Below are 15,632 nucleotides of genomic sequence, written 5' to 3' on the forward strand. Positions count from 1 at the left end.
TGGGGACAGTAAGTCTTTGAAAATTAGGAACTTTTTTTTAAAATAAAATCTCTGTTTGATACGAACCTGTTAAAATGAGGTCCTGTTATTCTCTATATACGTATATATACATACACATACATACATACACATACATACATAAGTGCACACACATACACAGTCATTATACGCACATTGCGGTAACGAATCTCATTCAGTATGCAATATTCAATTCAGCGCGCCCAAGTCATCAATCTACTCCGTTCCCCGTCATCTCAAATTCTGTCAATTCTGCTGGATCATTTCATCCCCTGGCCTACTATTCTGTTCCAACTGGAACACGATTCCCATTCCCGGTCGCCGCTAAATTCATATTCAAGCAGAAATCTCTTAAACGTTCGTTTCTTTCCCACCGCCAATTCTTTAAGCTCTTTCCTCTCCAGCGCTGTTTGTAACTTTAAGTCAATTTTTTTTATATATTTTCCCATTTTTTATACGTTTTAACTCCGTTTGACTCTCTCTCTCTCTCTCTCTCTCTCTCTCTCTCTCTCTCTCTCTCTCTCTCTCTCTCTCTCTCCACTTTGCGCCCTAACTCCCTCGATGACTCCCTAATGGTATTGACCAACATCATTTGGTCTAAAGGCTCCCATGTTTCTCCCTCTCCCTCTTGTCTGTTACTCTCCTCTCTCTCTCTTTCTCTCCCTCCCCCTCTCCTGTTACTCCTTCTCTCCCCCTCCCTGTCACACTCCCTCTCACCCACCTCCCTGTCACCCTCGCTTTTGCATCTCTTTCTCCCTATTATGGGTCTAGGTCCGAATGAGTGACTTCCTTCCTAGATTCTCTTGTCTACCTATTACCCTCTTTCCTCATTCCTCTTCTCCCCCTCCACACTCGTTCCTTCACACACTCACTCACTCACTCATTCACTCAGTCTCCTTTTTGTGACGAATATATATAGGCCTATGGCTTATCGTCATCCTCATGCCAAGATTATTATAGCCTTCCTAGATTCTCATTCTCCCTCTCTTTCCTCATTCTCCTTCTCCCCTCTACGCTCATTCCCTCCCTTATTCCCTCCTTCCCTCCCTCACTCACTCACTCTCTCACTCACCCTCTCTTTTGTGACGAATATATATAACTGTTATCATCATCGTAAGGCCATCAAAGTCGGAGCGCGCAAATTGATGAACTTCGGATGGGCGCCAGGCACGTAGTACCTTTCTATGAATAATGACGCATTTGTGCATCCATTTAATGCCAGACAAAGGCCTCGTATTTATTATGAGTTTTTTTTTTCGGGGGAGTCTATTATCATAAACTTCAATGGATTTATAGAATGAATGATTTCCTCTTTTTTTCATTTATTTATTTTTTTTTGGCGTTTTTCAAGCACATGATTATGCCGGGAGTGCGATGGTGAAGCGCTTAAATTCAGTAATATTTTTTGTTTTCGATTTATGGAATAAATTTCTTTTCGAAATCTGCATTAAGAGCTCATGATTCTCTTTGATACATAGCTGGCATTATCGTAAAGGAAAGGCCGATGTATTATGCATATCCGTTTAATGCATCCATGATTCGAATTTTCGCGTAAAACAAATAATTTTGATCTAAATCGCTCGTTCTCTACTACGATTCATTCTGAATATTACTGTTCACGTTTTTGTAAATTGGTAATGCTGAATCGTCTGTAATGAACCCAGTGCTGAGTCCCTTTGAAACCAGAGTTATTCCTCCGGCCATTTGGGCCTATTCGGATCCGGATATTCCGGCAAAAGAATCGTACAGAAGGAATAGTCGTTTTTAGGCCTAACTAGATGATCTCCTGTGTCTTAATGGACATGAAGCGAAGCCTGGGTCTTTTAAACCTTGAGAATCCTTTGAATATTGCATACTGGAGTTGATTTCTCATTTTAGTAATTAAATGTCATTGAAGACTATTATACAGTCGTATTTCAAAATGAAAGATTTTTTCATACACTGATTATGCATTAGGCCTATACTTTCAAGCACGGGATGTATTGAATAGACCCAAACATTTTATAAATGAATACTGGAATTGATTTCTCATTCCAGCAATTAATATGTCATTGAAGGCTATGATACAGTTATATTTCAGAATGCATGATTTTTCATGCACTGATTTTGCATTAGGCCCATTCTGAAGTAGAGAAAGTATTAAATTGAATATTCAGACCCAAACATTGTAACAACGTATACACAGCCATTAGTCGAACACATGCAATCCATAACGACATTGAACACTCAAAAGCAAATTACACTAATCTGGTCTTACGTTATTCAGTTCGTAATTTGTCACAGAGGAAGAATGTGAACTGTAATCACGATTTTTTTGTCTGCAGTGGCATCAAGTATTCAGGCATATTGGATTAATTTAATGTATTGTCTTTTATTTTTATTTCTAATTGAAAGGTAAAAGAAAAATTAGTGTGTCCTTTTTCGTGTCTCAAAAACCACCTGAGATAATCCAATCCATTTTTTGTCTTCTTTGAATCAGCGAGAATTTTGAAAGGATTTTTATTTTTATTTGTGGTTAATCTTGGTTCTTCTCTCTCTATAAGTTTGCCCTTGGAGAAGGTATTATGGGAAATTTAATATAGTGGGTGTCATTAGACTGAAAGCATTGTTTGTTTGATTGAAAGATTGTTTTACATTACTTGATAATTTATTTGGAGATACATATGCATATATATATTATATATATATATATATATATATATACATATATATATATATATATATATATATATATATATATATATATGTATATATGTATGTATGTATGTATGTATGTATGTATGTATGTAGCCTGTGTATGTGTGTAAGACACACCTACAATCACTCGTCCTTACATCGACTTAAGCCCTTGTTTCTTGGAGCAATTTATGCAAGATAGAAGCTTAACATTATTATGGAATTAAAAGTGAGCTGTTGGTAGAATTGCGAGTATATTTTTCAGTTATGAATTATTAATTTATGTGTGCTATTAATGCTGTGAAATAGAGAAATGCAAGTATACTGAAATATCGTGAAAAATACTGTAATGCAGCAATATAGCTCAGTTTTTTAGAAATCGTGGATCATTATTATTTTCTGATCAGTACAGTATATATAATATATCTTTCCTCTCGACTAGACCAATGTTCAGTATATCTTTCATCTCGACTAGACCGATGTTATTAATTTATAAAATAACTTGCTTTCTTGCAGTTATATTGCGTTGTCTTTTGTAGAAAGTGTGCAGTACGATATTAGCAATATATATAAGAAAATTCATTCACAAAACTATATAATTTACATTCGAACGCTAATGAATTTACTTCGGTTCGTGAAGGATTCGTGCATATAGTTATGCGGTCGACCAACAGATGGCTCTTTCTCTTTCTCCCTCCTGCCTTTCCCCAAGTCAGGTTTGCGGTGAGCCAACAGATGGCGTACAATAGTCGCACGCCTTTCGTATCTGTTACTTTGTTACTTGCCCAATTCCCTGTGAATGCCGTCTCTCCGTAAAATGATACGTTATTCATACGCGCCGAGGAGCCGCAAAGCATATTACAAGACTTAAGTAGTTAGGGAACTGTCCAATTTGGGTTCTTCTGTTGCACAGTGTTCCGCGATGAGGAGGGAAATTACTGGTTTTGAAAGGTTTGTATTTAAAGGGAAAGGCAAAGGGGTGGGGTGGGTGGGGGTAGCTGGGACTGAGAAGAGAGAGAGAGAGAGAGAGAGAGAGAGAAGGGGGAGGTGGGTGGTTTAAAGCTTACTTCTGAACAATAGTGACGCAAATGTATTGCACGTCTTCCTCCTATTGACACACTTGCGTGTTTTAGCGATCGGCTAAATATTACTTTTCTCCAGGAAGTTTCATCACGGTGGAACTATCAATTATGCAGCGTCTTCAGAGAGTATTAGGTGAACCTTTTTTATTTAGTTATACAAAATAGCAAGGGATTAGTAAAAAAAAAAGTGGACTTACCCATTTCTTAAGCTATGAACTTTTAAAAACTTAAGGTTTAAGGACGCGTGCTTAAGTTCGTGAAGAATTGTCTATTTTTGGAAAAAATAACCGGGTTTCAACATTACCTTCATTATATCAGTAAAATATACATATTCATATATCTGCGTGTGTATTTAAATTGAGTTATTTCTGCATGTGTAGATATGAATAAGTTAGCTTTGTATATGTCGATGTAAGTAAGCTATCTTTTTAAGTACTTTGCATACGCAAGTAAATACTATCGTGTATATCGAACACCCATAAGTCCATTACTGTATGTATGTATTTATGTGTGTATGTATGTGTGTATGCACAAATTTGCCCTGCTGTGAACGTTACCGAGGCGTGACTTCTCTCTCTCTCTCTCTCTCTCTCTCTCTTGAGCAGAGCGCTTTCCTGTTTGCAAAGCCTGCTCCCTTTTGAACGCGATGTACCTATGCCTAGGGAACCGTGACAGTTACACACCTCCTGACGTGGCGTTTATCCCTGAATATCATGCGAGCGGAGAGGTTCCTCTTCTATTGGATGTCGTTCTCTTCTTCAGTTAGTTCCTGTGCTTCGCTTTTGCTTCTTCTGAACTTTATGTAAAGGATTTGAGTACCTTTTTCAGTGGGTTTTAGGCCTAGGCGTTTGGTGCAGTTTTTAGGCCTAGGTTTTTTTCGTTCCTTGTCAGTTTGTGCAGCGATGAAGGTTTTTTCTTTTTTATGAATTCTCGTACATCGTGAATAAAGATTCTCTCTCTCTCTCTCTCTCTCTCTCTCTCTCTCTCTCTCTCTCTCTCTCTCTCTCTCTCTCAAACCTTGCCTTCCTGTTCCCAGCCTTATTGGAATTCATACTGGCAAAAAAAGGGGGGCGGGACTTAGACCCTCCATATAACGAACACAAAGGCAGTACTGGTATACCCTACCGCATTCTTTCAGTACTTGAGTCTCTCTCTCTCTCTCTCTCTCTCTCTCTCTCTCTCTCTCTCTCTCTCTCTCCCTAGGCTTTTTCGCAGACGTGCTTGTCTTCGCTGGTCACGATTTGCCAAAACCAGGACATGACACACTGAATCAAAAACGTTTCACACTCCGTTTGCCTTCTTTGGGGTTTTGTGGGGGGGCTGTTGACGTTTGGATCTCTGCCAATTAAAGAGGATTTTTTCATTTGTTTATTTTGTTTCTTTTTCATTCCCTCTTTCTTCGTTGTCTTATTTTTTACTGTTGTGTTTTGTTTCATTTTTTTTTTCCTTTTTGGTGGGATAGCATCGTCTGTGGGTAGACCCTAGTTTTTCCAATTCTCCAGAGAGGTTTCATATATATATATATATATATATATATATATATATATATATATATATATATATATATATATATACATATACAGTATATACATATATGTGTCTGTTTATATACACATATATATATTTATATGTATATATATATTGCAATGTGCATTCATATTTTCTGGGTCTATAACAACTAAAAACATAGGGGTTTCCATTTGTCACCAGATTGCATTTCTGCTCTAGCAATTTTCCTCCATGATAGGTTTTGATAAAGACAGTTTTTATGCCTCGAAGCTTAATAGATGTGACTCACCGCATCATTTTCAAAAAGACAAAAGAACAAAGAAGGTCAGAGAGAGGAGGTTTTAAATTATACTTACGTCATTTGCAAGCTGAACAGTCGTAATGTATGGCAGTATGTTCGACAAAGCAAATAAACGAAACTGACTGTCAGAATGGAGATGTGAAGTTTGTCAGAAAAAATTTTTTTCTTTGCTGTAAAAAAAATTATTCGCCAAAATTAAAATTATAGAGATGATGTATATTTTTGTGGACTGCGCAGTACTGTTTTAAATTGCCTTTCCTTTGGTAATTCGTATTGTTTTTTATTCTATTTATATACCAGTCATTATTCAGTAGAACATATTACCATAATTTTTTACGTATGGGGGAACTAGTTATATAAAAGGAGTTGTTGTGTAGGGTATAATATTTTATAGAACAGTTTACCGTTCTGGGTAATGAATAGATTGCCTCTGAAAAGAAAGGATTGCTAAAGAAGTCTAAAAGAAGGGAATACATTTCTCATTTTGCACGTGACAAAGGCGCCTGATAAATTCAGACAAACTTTAGGAATTCTGAAATACGTAGAGGATGTAAGGAGAGAGAGAGAGAGAGAGAGAGAGAACACTGTAGGAATTGTGAAATATGTGGAAAATGTGTTTATGAGAGAAAAGAGAGTATGAGAGAGAGAGAGATTGTAGGAATTCTGAAATATGTGGGAAATGTGTATATGATAGAAAGAGAGAGAGAGAGAGAGAAATACTCGTAAATTGAGACAAAACTGTAGGAATTCTGAAATATGTGGAAATGTGTAGATGAGAGAGAGAGAGAAAAATAAATTGAGACAAAACTGTAGAAATTCTGAAATATGTGGAAAATGTGTTTGAGAGAGAGAGAGAGAGAGAGAGAGAGAGAGAGAGAGAGAAATTGGACATTGTATGTGCACTATAATTCCCTAACCATCAGAGGGAATTGACAAATATTCATAGAGTAAATTTTTATCAATAGAGAAAGTTGATCATCCACCCTCCAGTCATCAAACATGCCAAATTGCAGCCCTCTAGCCTCAGTAGTTTTCATTTTATTTAAGGTTAAAGTTAGCCACAATCGTGCTTCTGGCAACGATACAAGACAGGCCAACCCTGCCGGCTGAGAGTTTCACGGGCCGCGGCTCATACAGCATTATAATTAGACCACGCAAAGATAGAGCTATTTTCGGTGGCCTTGATTATACGCTGTACCGAAAATCGACGCAATTTTTTACTTGTTACAATATATTGTATATTGCGATGATAAATGAATTTTCCGCATTCCTTAGAAAGTTGCCTGCGTTGATGAGGATACGCCCCGATTGCAATCGCTTTCTACTAGTTTTTCCATTTACCGGTTGCTTTCTCAAGCATTGAATTCCTGCGAGTTCGTTTAGTTCCGAGTTTCACCGTCACGCTCGAGGGCGTAACATCGTGAATTTTATCCAGTCACTGTAAAGTGAATGCTGAGTGAATGTCGAGTTGTAATTCATATTTTTATGGGTTTTATTGTTTTATGTATTTTGCCTGAAACCGAAGACTTTTATGTATATCTATATAATATAATGTATATGTATATATATGATGTATATATATTTATGTATGTATATATATAATGTATATATATTATGTATGTATATATATAATCAATGTCAAATTGTAATTCATATTTTGTGGGTTTTATTGTTTTATATATTTTGTCAAAACCGAAGACATTTATATATATATATATATATATATATATATATATATATATATAAGATAATATGTATGTGTGTATATACACACATACATACATAATAAATCATGTATATACATATACAGTATGTATATTATATAAATATATATACATACACACACACATTATATATATATATATATATATATATATATATATATAATATATATATATATATATATATATATATATATATATATTATATACACACACACACACACACACACACACACACACACGGACATTTAAATCTTGAAGTGCCACTAACCTCTCTGGTGTGTCGCCGCAGCCCTTGAATATATTAACTCATTCAGCGTCCATTGAGAGAGTGAGAGGTGAGCCCAGCCACTCCAACCCGAATATAAATATATGTCTGAGGGGCGGGAAGCGTCGAAGGAAGTCTTCAGTTAAAGACGTCTGCTACTCCAGCAGTAGTTGAAACATGAGCGTAGGGTATGGGCGTGCGGGGTGAAGGACGAAGGATGCTTTCGACGGGTTTAAAGGGGTCCTATTTTAATGTAACTGCCGCGTGACTTATCCTTCGTCTCTCGTGAAAAAATGAGTTTAAGTGATGTTTCGTTTTGCTTTGTAACTCTGCCGTGATCTCTCTTGAAGAAAAGTTTTAGTGATGTTTCTTTTTGCTCTGTAATTCCTTCTTGATCTCTCATGAAAAAATAATTTTAGTAATGTTTCTTTTTGCTCTGTAATTCCTTCTTGATCTCTCATGAAAAAATAATTTTAGTAATGCTTCTTTTTGCTTTGCAATTCCTCATTGATCTCTCATGGAAAAAAATAATTTTAGTAATGTTTCTTTTTTTTTATATTAAACTTGTGATATTATAAAGTTTATTTAGGGATTTTAGGTGATTTTATTAAATGTGTCAATTGTTATTTATGGGGTTATAGTAATGTATCTATTTTCCTTATATGAAACTTGTGATCATATAAAGTTTATTGATAGTTTTTAAAGGAAATGAAGTCAGTTGCTGTATATGAAAAAAGCAATATTTGCTTTATTTTTAAATTATTTTGTAGTTTATTTCCTGAAATACAGAAAAGGCCAGTTGCTCTACAGTATATTAAAGTATGATATTGCTCATTTTCCCTTTTCCTGCATTTTTCCTGAAAATCAGAAAGAAATATTAAAGAAATTATTAAAGAAATTGTTTATTAAGAAGGAAGCCTTCCTGTTTCATACGCGACCAGTTTCCCCAATTTTCGTCATCATTCCGGCCACTTAGCCCAGTCCCCGCTGCGGGACAGAGAGAGTCGAGTCCTCTTCCCAGATTAAAGCAATTCCGCGAAATTAGCTTGTGTGCGCGTTTCAATGTATAAGGTAAAAAAAAGAAAAAGAATTAAAAAACTCTCGCCGAGTGAAATTGCTGTTCAGCTTAGAATATAAGACGTTTGTGAATGCAGAAGAATACCGGAAATTAATGTGTTTTAATGAGTATTTGGTGAATGTGTGTTTTATAAATTGAGTGTATTTGAATACGAGAAATGGCAGCAAAGTTTTAGCCAAAATGCATACACATAATTATGTAGATTTTCGATAGATAAAAGATGGAGAATTGAAAGTGACATATTTTAAGAGGTTGAACGCATGCATGCATATATGTCTGTGTGAATAACATGTATATACAGATATGTATATACATGTATATGTATGTATTATGTGTATATATATGTATATATATTACATACACATATACATATCCACTCTTACTGAAAGACCTGCATATCTGCTTACGTATATAAAAATGGAAACGCTACACGCTCTCTCTCTCTCTCTCTCTCTCTCTCTCTCTCTCTCTCTCTCTCTCTCTCTCTCTCTCTCTCTCTCTCTCTCTCTCACACAGCATCTGCTGACCCTCCAAGCGTGAAGGAACTAATAAGACTGAAGAGGCAGGAAATTCTGTTCTTGCTAATGAAATTCAAACAGAGAGAGAGAGAGAGAAGCTCACAATTGCTTTCTTTTATATTGTAAGTACAATGTGTGTGTGTGTTTGTGTGTTTGTTTATCCTCCATTAGTCTTGTGCCAGAGCCAGGTTATGACGGTATTAAGCCAGTTGACATTTTCTTCCTTTTAGAGAGAGAGAGAGAGAGAGAGGTCGCTTGTGTGTCTTTTAAAGAGAGAGACAGAGAGAGCAGTGCGGTTAATGCTAGTTCAGTACAACTGAAAATGAAATGCCCTGATTTTGTTTTGCTTAAGAGAGAGAGAGAGAGAGAGAGAGAGAGAGAGAGAGAGAGAGAGAGAGAGAGAGAGAACATTGGAGATGATAGTGGAAGACAGAGAGAGAGAGAGAACATTGGAGACAATAGGGGAAGACAGAGAGAGAGAGAGAGAGAAAACATTGGAAACAGCAGTTGGAGAGAGAGAGAGAGAGAGAATCGGAAACAACAGCTGAACTCTTGTTAACAAGAGATGGAGGGGAAAGAAATATTAGAATAAACATTGGAACAATACGGTCTTATGGGGATTCTAGGGTACAGAAGAATAGGGGAATTATGTAACAAAAAAAAAGAAAGAAGAAGGAAGAGGGGATATAAAAATTAGACGAAGAAGAGATAGAAAGCACGAACGGGAATATTTCCAGGGGAAAACAAAACACTGATTGCCCTATAATTTCTGGAGGGGGACGGCGAAGGATTTTTCTATATATATATATAGATATATATAAATATATAGATAGATATATACTGTATATATGTGTATATATATAACTTCTCATAAATTGATTGAATATATAGAAATATAAAATCAGTTACTGGTTTGCTTAAATTGTTATATATATATGTTTTTTCCGACGTTTTAACTTTTATTTTCTGATCTTCACAATTTAACCTTGGATTCTCTCATAGCTTCTGTTGATTTCTCTATGAGCAAGAGCCCGTGCTGGTTAATAAAGCCAGCTTAATCAAAAACAACAACAAACTGGAATTGAATTGAAAATTTAAATTGTATCTTTTTTCCGAGATACAATTGACTGATTTTACTTGGATACAACAGAAAATGATGCCACAATCAATATAGCAAATGTCAGAGTTTCAATTCATAAACAATCCTCCTCCTCCTCCTCCTCCTCCTCCTCCTCCTCCTCCTCCTCCTCCTCCTCCTCCCTCCCCTCCCTTCCTCCTCCTCCATGTGAATCATCTTCCTCCTCCTCCTCCTCCTCCTCCTCCTCCTCCTCCTCCTCCTCCTCCTCCTCCTCCTCCACGTGAGTCAGACGCAAGTATGAGATCTCAAAAAGTGGCTTAAAAGACCAACGGCCAATTTTCCTTTCAGCTTTAATTGCGAAGAATGAGTGAGTGCGCCCTGTTGCTTACGCCCTAAGTGTGTCAGGCAGAGGAGACCTTCCATTGACCTTCTGTTGACCTTGACACGTGAGCGATGACCCGCAGTCTAAAGAAATAAACATCATTTATTGATGTGTTTTTATTTCTTTTACTTTCTAGAGACACTAATTCAGTTCGGTGGCTTTTTAGTTTTCTGTAAAAGGAAACTATTGTACCGGCTTTGTCTGTCCGTCCGCACTTTTTTCTGTTCGACCTCAGATCTTGAAAACCACTGAGGCTAGAGGGCTGCAAATTGTTATGTTGATCATCCACCCTTCAATCATCAAACATACCAAATTGCAGCCCACTAGCCTCAGTAGTTTGTATTTTATTTAAGGTTAAAGTTAGCCATAATCGTGCGTCTGGCAACGATATATAGTAGGCCACCACCGGCCAGTGGTTAAAGCTTCATGAGCCGCGGCTCATACAGCATTATACCGAGACCACCGAAAGATAGATCTATTTTCGGTGGCCTTGATTATTATACGCTGTACGGAAAACTCGAATGAAGAAACTTCTGCGCATTTTTTACTCGTTTTTTTATATTTCTCAATACCCTGAGGAGGATTCACCTTACTCTTCCCTTCGGAACTTCGTTCGTGAAAGCCGCCGCTCTGCCGGATACGGCTCATTCTGGTGATAGGTCAGTCACAATAGCAGCGTCCCCGGCTGCTTGCCAGGCAGCTTTCGGCAAGCACCTGCATTGCATTAAGGCCTCGCACCTCCTAAATTGACTTGCCAATGCTCGCCATTTGCCTTAACAGCGTCATTATTTGAAAAAGCCATGATGCGTCATCTTGAAGGGGGAGGGGAGGAGGGGGTGGAGGTGCCTTAACGGTATCATTATTTGAAAAAGGCATGTTGCGTCACCCCCAGGCTGGGGGGAGGGTTGGGGGGTTATTTGCGCAATAATGTGGTTGCAAGGTCATATATCGCCTTCACATGACCTCGAAATACTTGGAAGTGTAATTCAGAAATATGTCCATTTGTAAAGACTGCATTATTTTCAGCCGTGCTTGTGTTTTGGTTTTCGTAAATGCCTCAAAGCAATTGTGTATTCAATTCAAAACTGTTTTGACGGATTATGAGAGAATGAAAAAGGCTATTTTGATCGTGGAATCTAAACTACATTCCGAATAAAGATTCCACGATATTTCTGTTTATGTATTCAGTAGCTTTTTTGTGGTTGCCTCTTTTGGGAAGTATAGATGAATAAGACATTGTTGGGAGACTCTGCTTTCACAAGCATTGTTTGTGCGTTGCGTTTGTGCGTGAGCAGATTTGCATAGGCACAAACATTCATACATACATAGATGAATAAGTCATTGTGAGGAGACTGCTGGCGCATTCACACAGACACAAAAACACTGTATGTGTGCCTGCGTTTGTGCCTTGGCAGTTTTGCATGCATAAATACATTCATACATCCATGAATACGTATGTATTTACCCAGCATTTTCCCCGGCCTTCGCAGTCTCCAGGTCCCCGACCATCCTAACCACATTTTTATGTGATTTTTCCTCCACTTCAGGAAGCATTTATTTTGTCGGGAGGTCTTTCTCTCTCTCTGCACGATGGGTCCTACGATTCTTTATATTGTTTTTTCGGAGCATGCGCAGAAAGGGGAGGGGGAGAGTGGACCTGTACCTAGCTATTGCTGCTTCTTCTAAAGGAAGGAAGGAAGGAAAGGAGCAGAAAAGAAAGCGGGAATAAACAAAGGAGGGTCATGCGCGGCCGAGTTTTAAACTTTTCGAAAACGCCCCTTTCAATTCTCGTAAACGGGACATCAACCTGGGTTCATGGCGACGCATAAAGGGAGGAGGGAGAGAGAGAGAGTTGCGACTTTAACCGTCCTCCTTTTTTAGGGCGGTAGGAAAAGGTCGTATATTTTTGTGTAAATTATATATATGTATATATATTATATATATATATATATATATAAGTTATATATATATATATATATATATAAGAAAACAACGGAGTGGTGCTAGTCTTCTGACCAAAGTCCTTTCTTTCGTGGTATTGCTTTTGTTTATATATCTATCACGTTCCGTATTTTCGTGATTCAGTTATACATATATATATATATATATATATATATATATATATATATATATATATTATATATATATATATATATATATATATATATATATACATACATATATATACTGAATGGTATATATCTGTTTGTTTACAAAATCCTCTCTTCTCTTTTCAGCTCGAGTTTAAAACTGTCTTCATCACTCACCCCTTTTTCATTTTACGTCTAGAAACTTAACAGCTAAGTCTCTCTCTCTCTCTCTCTCTCTCTCTCTCTCTCTCTCTCTCTCTCTCTCTCTCTCTCTCTCTCTCCACACACGAAAGAACTCCCATTAACACTACTGTCGTAAAATGTCTCGCAGCCTAGTACGTCTTGAAGACATTAAGTGTCAGGGTTCCTTAAACGTAAAGGGGGCTCAAATGGTTGGCCCCCTACCCCCCAAAAAAATAAAAATAAAATGGTTTTACTACAACCGGTCCCTGCGCAAAATAACTTTGGGATGAGCGAGTGTGCTGGAGAATTAGTTGCACTGCTAGTCTTCAATAACAGAAGTTTTATTCAAGGAACTTTGGGATCATAAGTTATAATAATAATAATAATAATAATAATAATAATAATAATAATAATAATAACAGGAACGTTAAGGTCTTGAATTATAATAATAATGACAGAGACATTGAGGCCTTGAATATGATAATGATAACAGGAAATTTAAGGCAAAAAATATCAAAATAACGGAAAATTTAAGGCCAAAATTATAATAATAACGGGAAATTTAATGCCTAAAATATAATAATAACGGGAAATTTAATGTCTAAAATATAATAATAACGGGAAATTTAATGCCAAAATATAATAATAACGGGAAATTTAATGTCAAAAATATAATAATAACGGGAAATTTAAGGCCTAAAATATAATACTAACAAACTTTAAGATCTTAAAATATAATTATAATGTCAGAAACTTAAAGGCCATAAAATATAATAATAACAATAAGAAATATAATATAATAAAAAATATAATAAATATAAAATATAAAGATAAAAATCTAAAACAAACATAAAATTTAATATGATAACAATAACACAAGTAACTTGAAGGCCTAAGACATTCACTCCACTTCGTCTTCGGCCGAAGTACCTCCGAGACGTTCGCGCGAGAACTCGCGAGCGCAAGAGACGTATACGCCAGCATTAATCATGGCCGCTATCAGTCTCCATAAACGTCGCTTCCTGCTGTTGGGCTGGTCGCTCTGACAAGATTGGGTTCTTCTTCTTCTTATACGTCATTGTCTGGAGGAGGGGCTAGTTCGCAGAGAGAGAGTGTTTAAAAGAGAGAGAGAGAGAGAGAGAAGGGCCTATAGCCATGCGCTCCTCCCGCTGTTTATTACGCCAGGGGAACGACGCGAAATTGATGAATATGAGGGAGAATGGATGTAGATAGATGAGAGGGAAGTAAAAAAGAGGGGAAAGAATTGATGGACCAAGAGAGGGGAGGAAAACATTCTATAGAAAGAGGGAATATTTTTATGGAGGGAGAGAAAAATACGGAATGAAAGAGTTAGTAGGAGAGAGGCTGATGAAACTTGGGAAGAAAGTTAAAAGGATATGGAAATATATATATATATATAATATATATATATATATATATATATATATAAATATATATATATATAAAGACTATGCTAAGTCGTCTGCTAAGTAAAGGACAAGAAGTCGAAAGGCCTTGCAACACTCCATTGTTTCTCTTTCCTTCGTGGATTTTGTCTTTACTTATATATTCATCACGTTCCATATTTTCGTGATTCAGTTATACAAACACACACACATATATATGTGTGTGTGTGTGGATGTTTTGTGAATATGAAAAGAAAAGAAAAACTGAATACGATAATTTTGTGTAAATAAACATCCTTATTAAACGTGAAATTATCAAGAACGTTGAAATTGCAACAATAAAAACGGTATGTGGAAGGAACCAAGGAGAAAGCAGGATGCGAAAAGAAGCAAATATTAGCCGAGGAAGGGAAAGGCCAGTATAATCAGTCTAGACTGAAGGCAGGGGCTGGTCAGCTGTATAACAGCGACCCCCACGCCGGTCACATCAGAAAGCGGATGCATTTGCTTTGACCTCTCTCTCCCTCCCCCCCCCTCTCCCTCTCTCCCTCCTTTCCCCCTCCTTTCTTTCCGCATTTCCGTTTGCGCATTAGTTACGTCTTATTGTCTGCCTGTCTTCCTTGTGCTCTGAAAATACTTCATGTCTGTTGTGTGCTTCTGTCTGGAGCACAGAACTGCGCTTGTCTGTTTCCTGTCTGTGTGACAGTGTCTGTTGTCATCGTCTGGCTGTCTTGCTTGTGTTCTGAAAGTACCTCATGTCTGTACTTCTGTCTGGAGCTCAGAACTGTGTCTGTCTGTGAAACAGTGTCTGTTGTCATTGTCTGACATCCTTCCTTGTGTTCTGAAAAGACCTGATGTCTGTACTTCTGTCTGGAGCTCAAAACTGTGTCTGTCTGTGAAACAGTGTCTGTTGTCATTGTCTGACATCCTTCCTTGTGTTCTGAAAATACCTGATGTCTGTGCTTGTCTGAACCTCAAAACTGCGCTTGTCTGTGGCTGTCTGTGTGACAGCGTATGTTGTCATGTGTTCACGTCTATGGTCCTCGTGGCCTAACTAGGCAGCCCAGGTTGGAAACTCGGGCGAGGATTGAGTTGCAAGGGCACTTTCCACTAGTACCCACTTTGCCTTGAGTTGTGAATTATGTACTTGGTAGTTGATCCACTTTGGTGTGTTCCAGCATTGTATATATACATTATATATACAAATACATATGAGAAATTACGTAAGATTTGAGGGCGCGCTGGGAGATTACAGTTAAATAGCATATTAAAAAAATCTCTCTCTCCCGGAGGGAAAGAGGAAAACCTGAGGTTATTTATGG

Source organism: Macrobrachium rosenbergii, chromosome 31 (assembly GCF_040412425.1).
Source record: "Macrobrachium rosenbergii isolate ZJJX-2024 chromosome 31, ASM4041242v1, whole genome shotgun sequence".
In the NCBI taxonomy this organism is placed as follows: Eukaryota; Metazoa; Arthropoda; class Malacostraca; order Decapoda; family Palaemonidae; genus Macrobrachium; species Macrobrachium rosenbergii.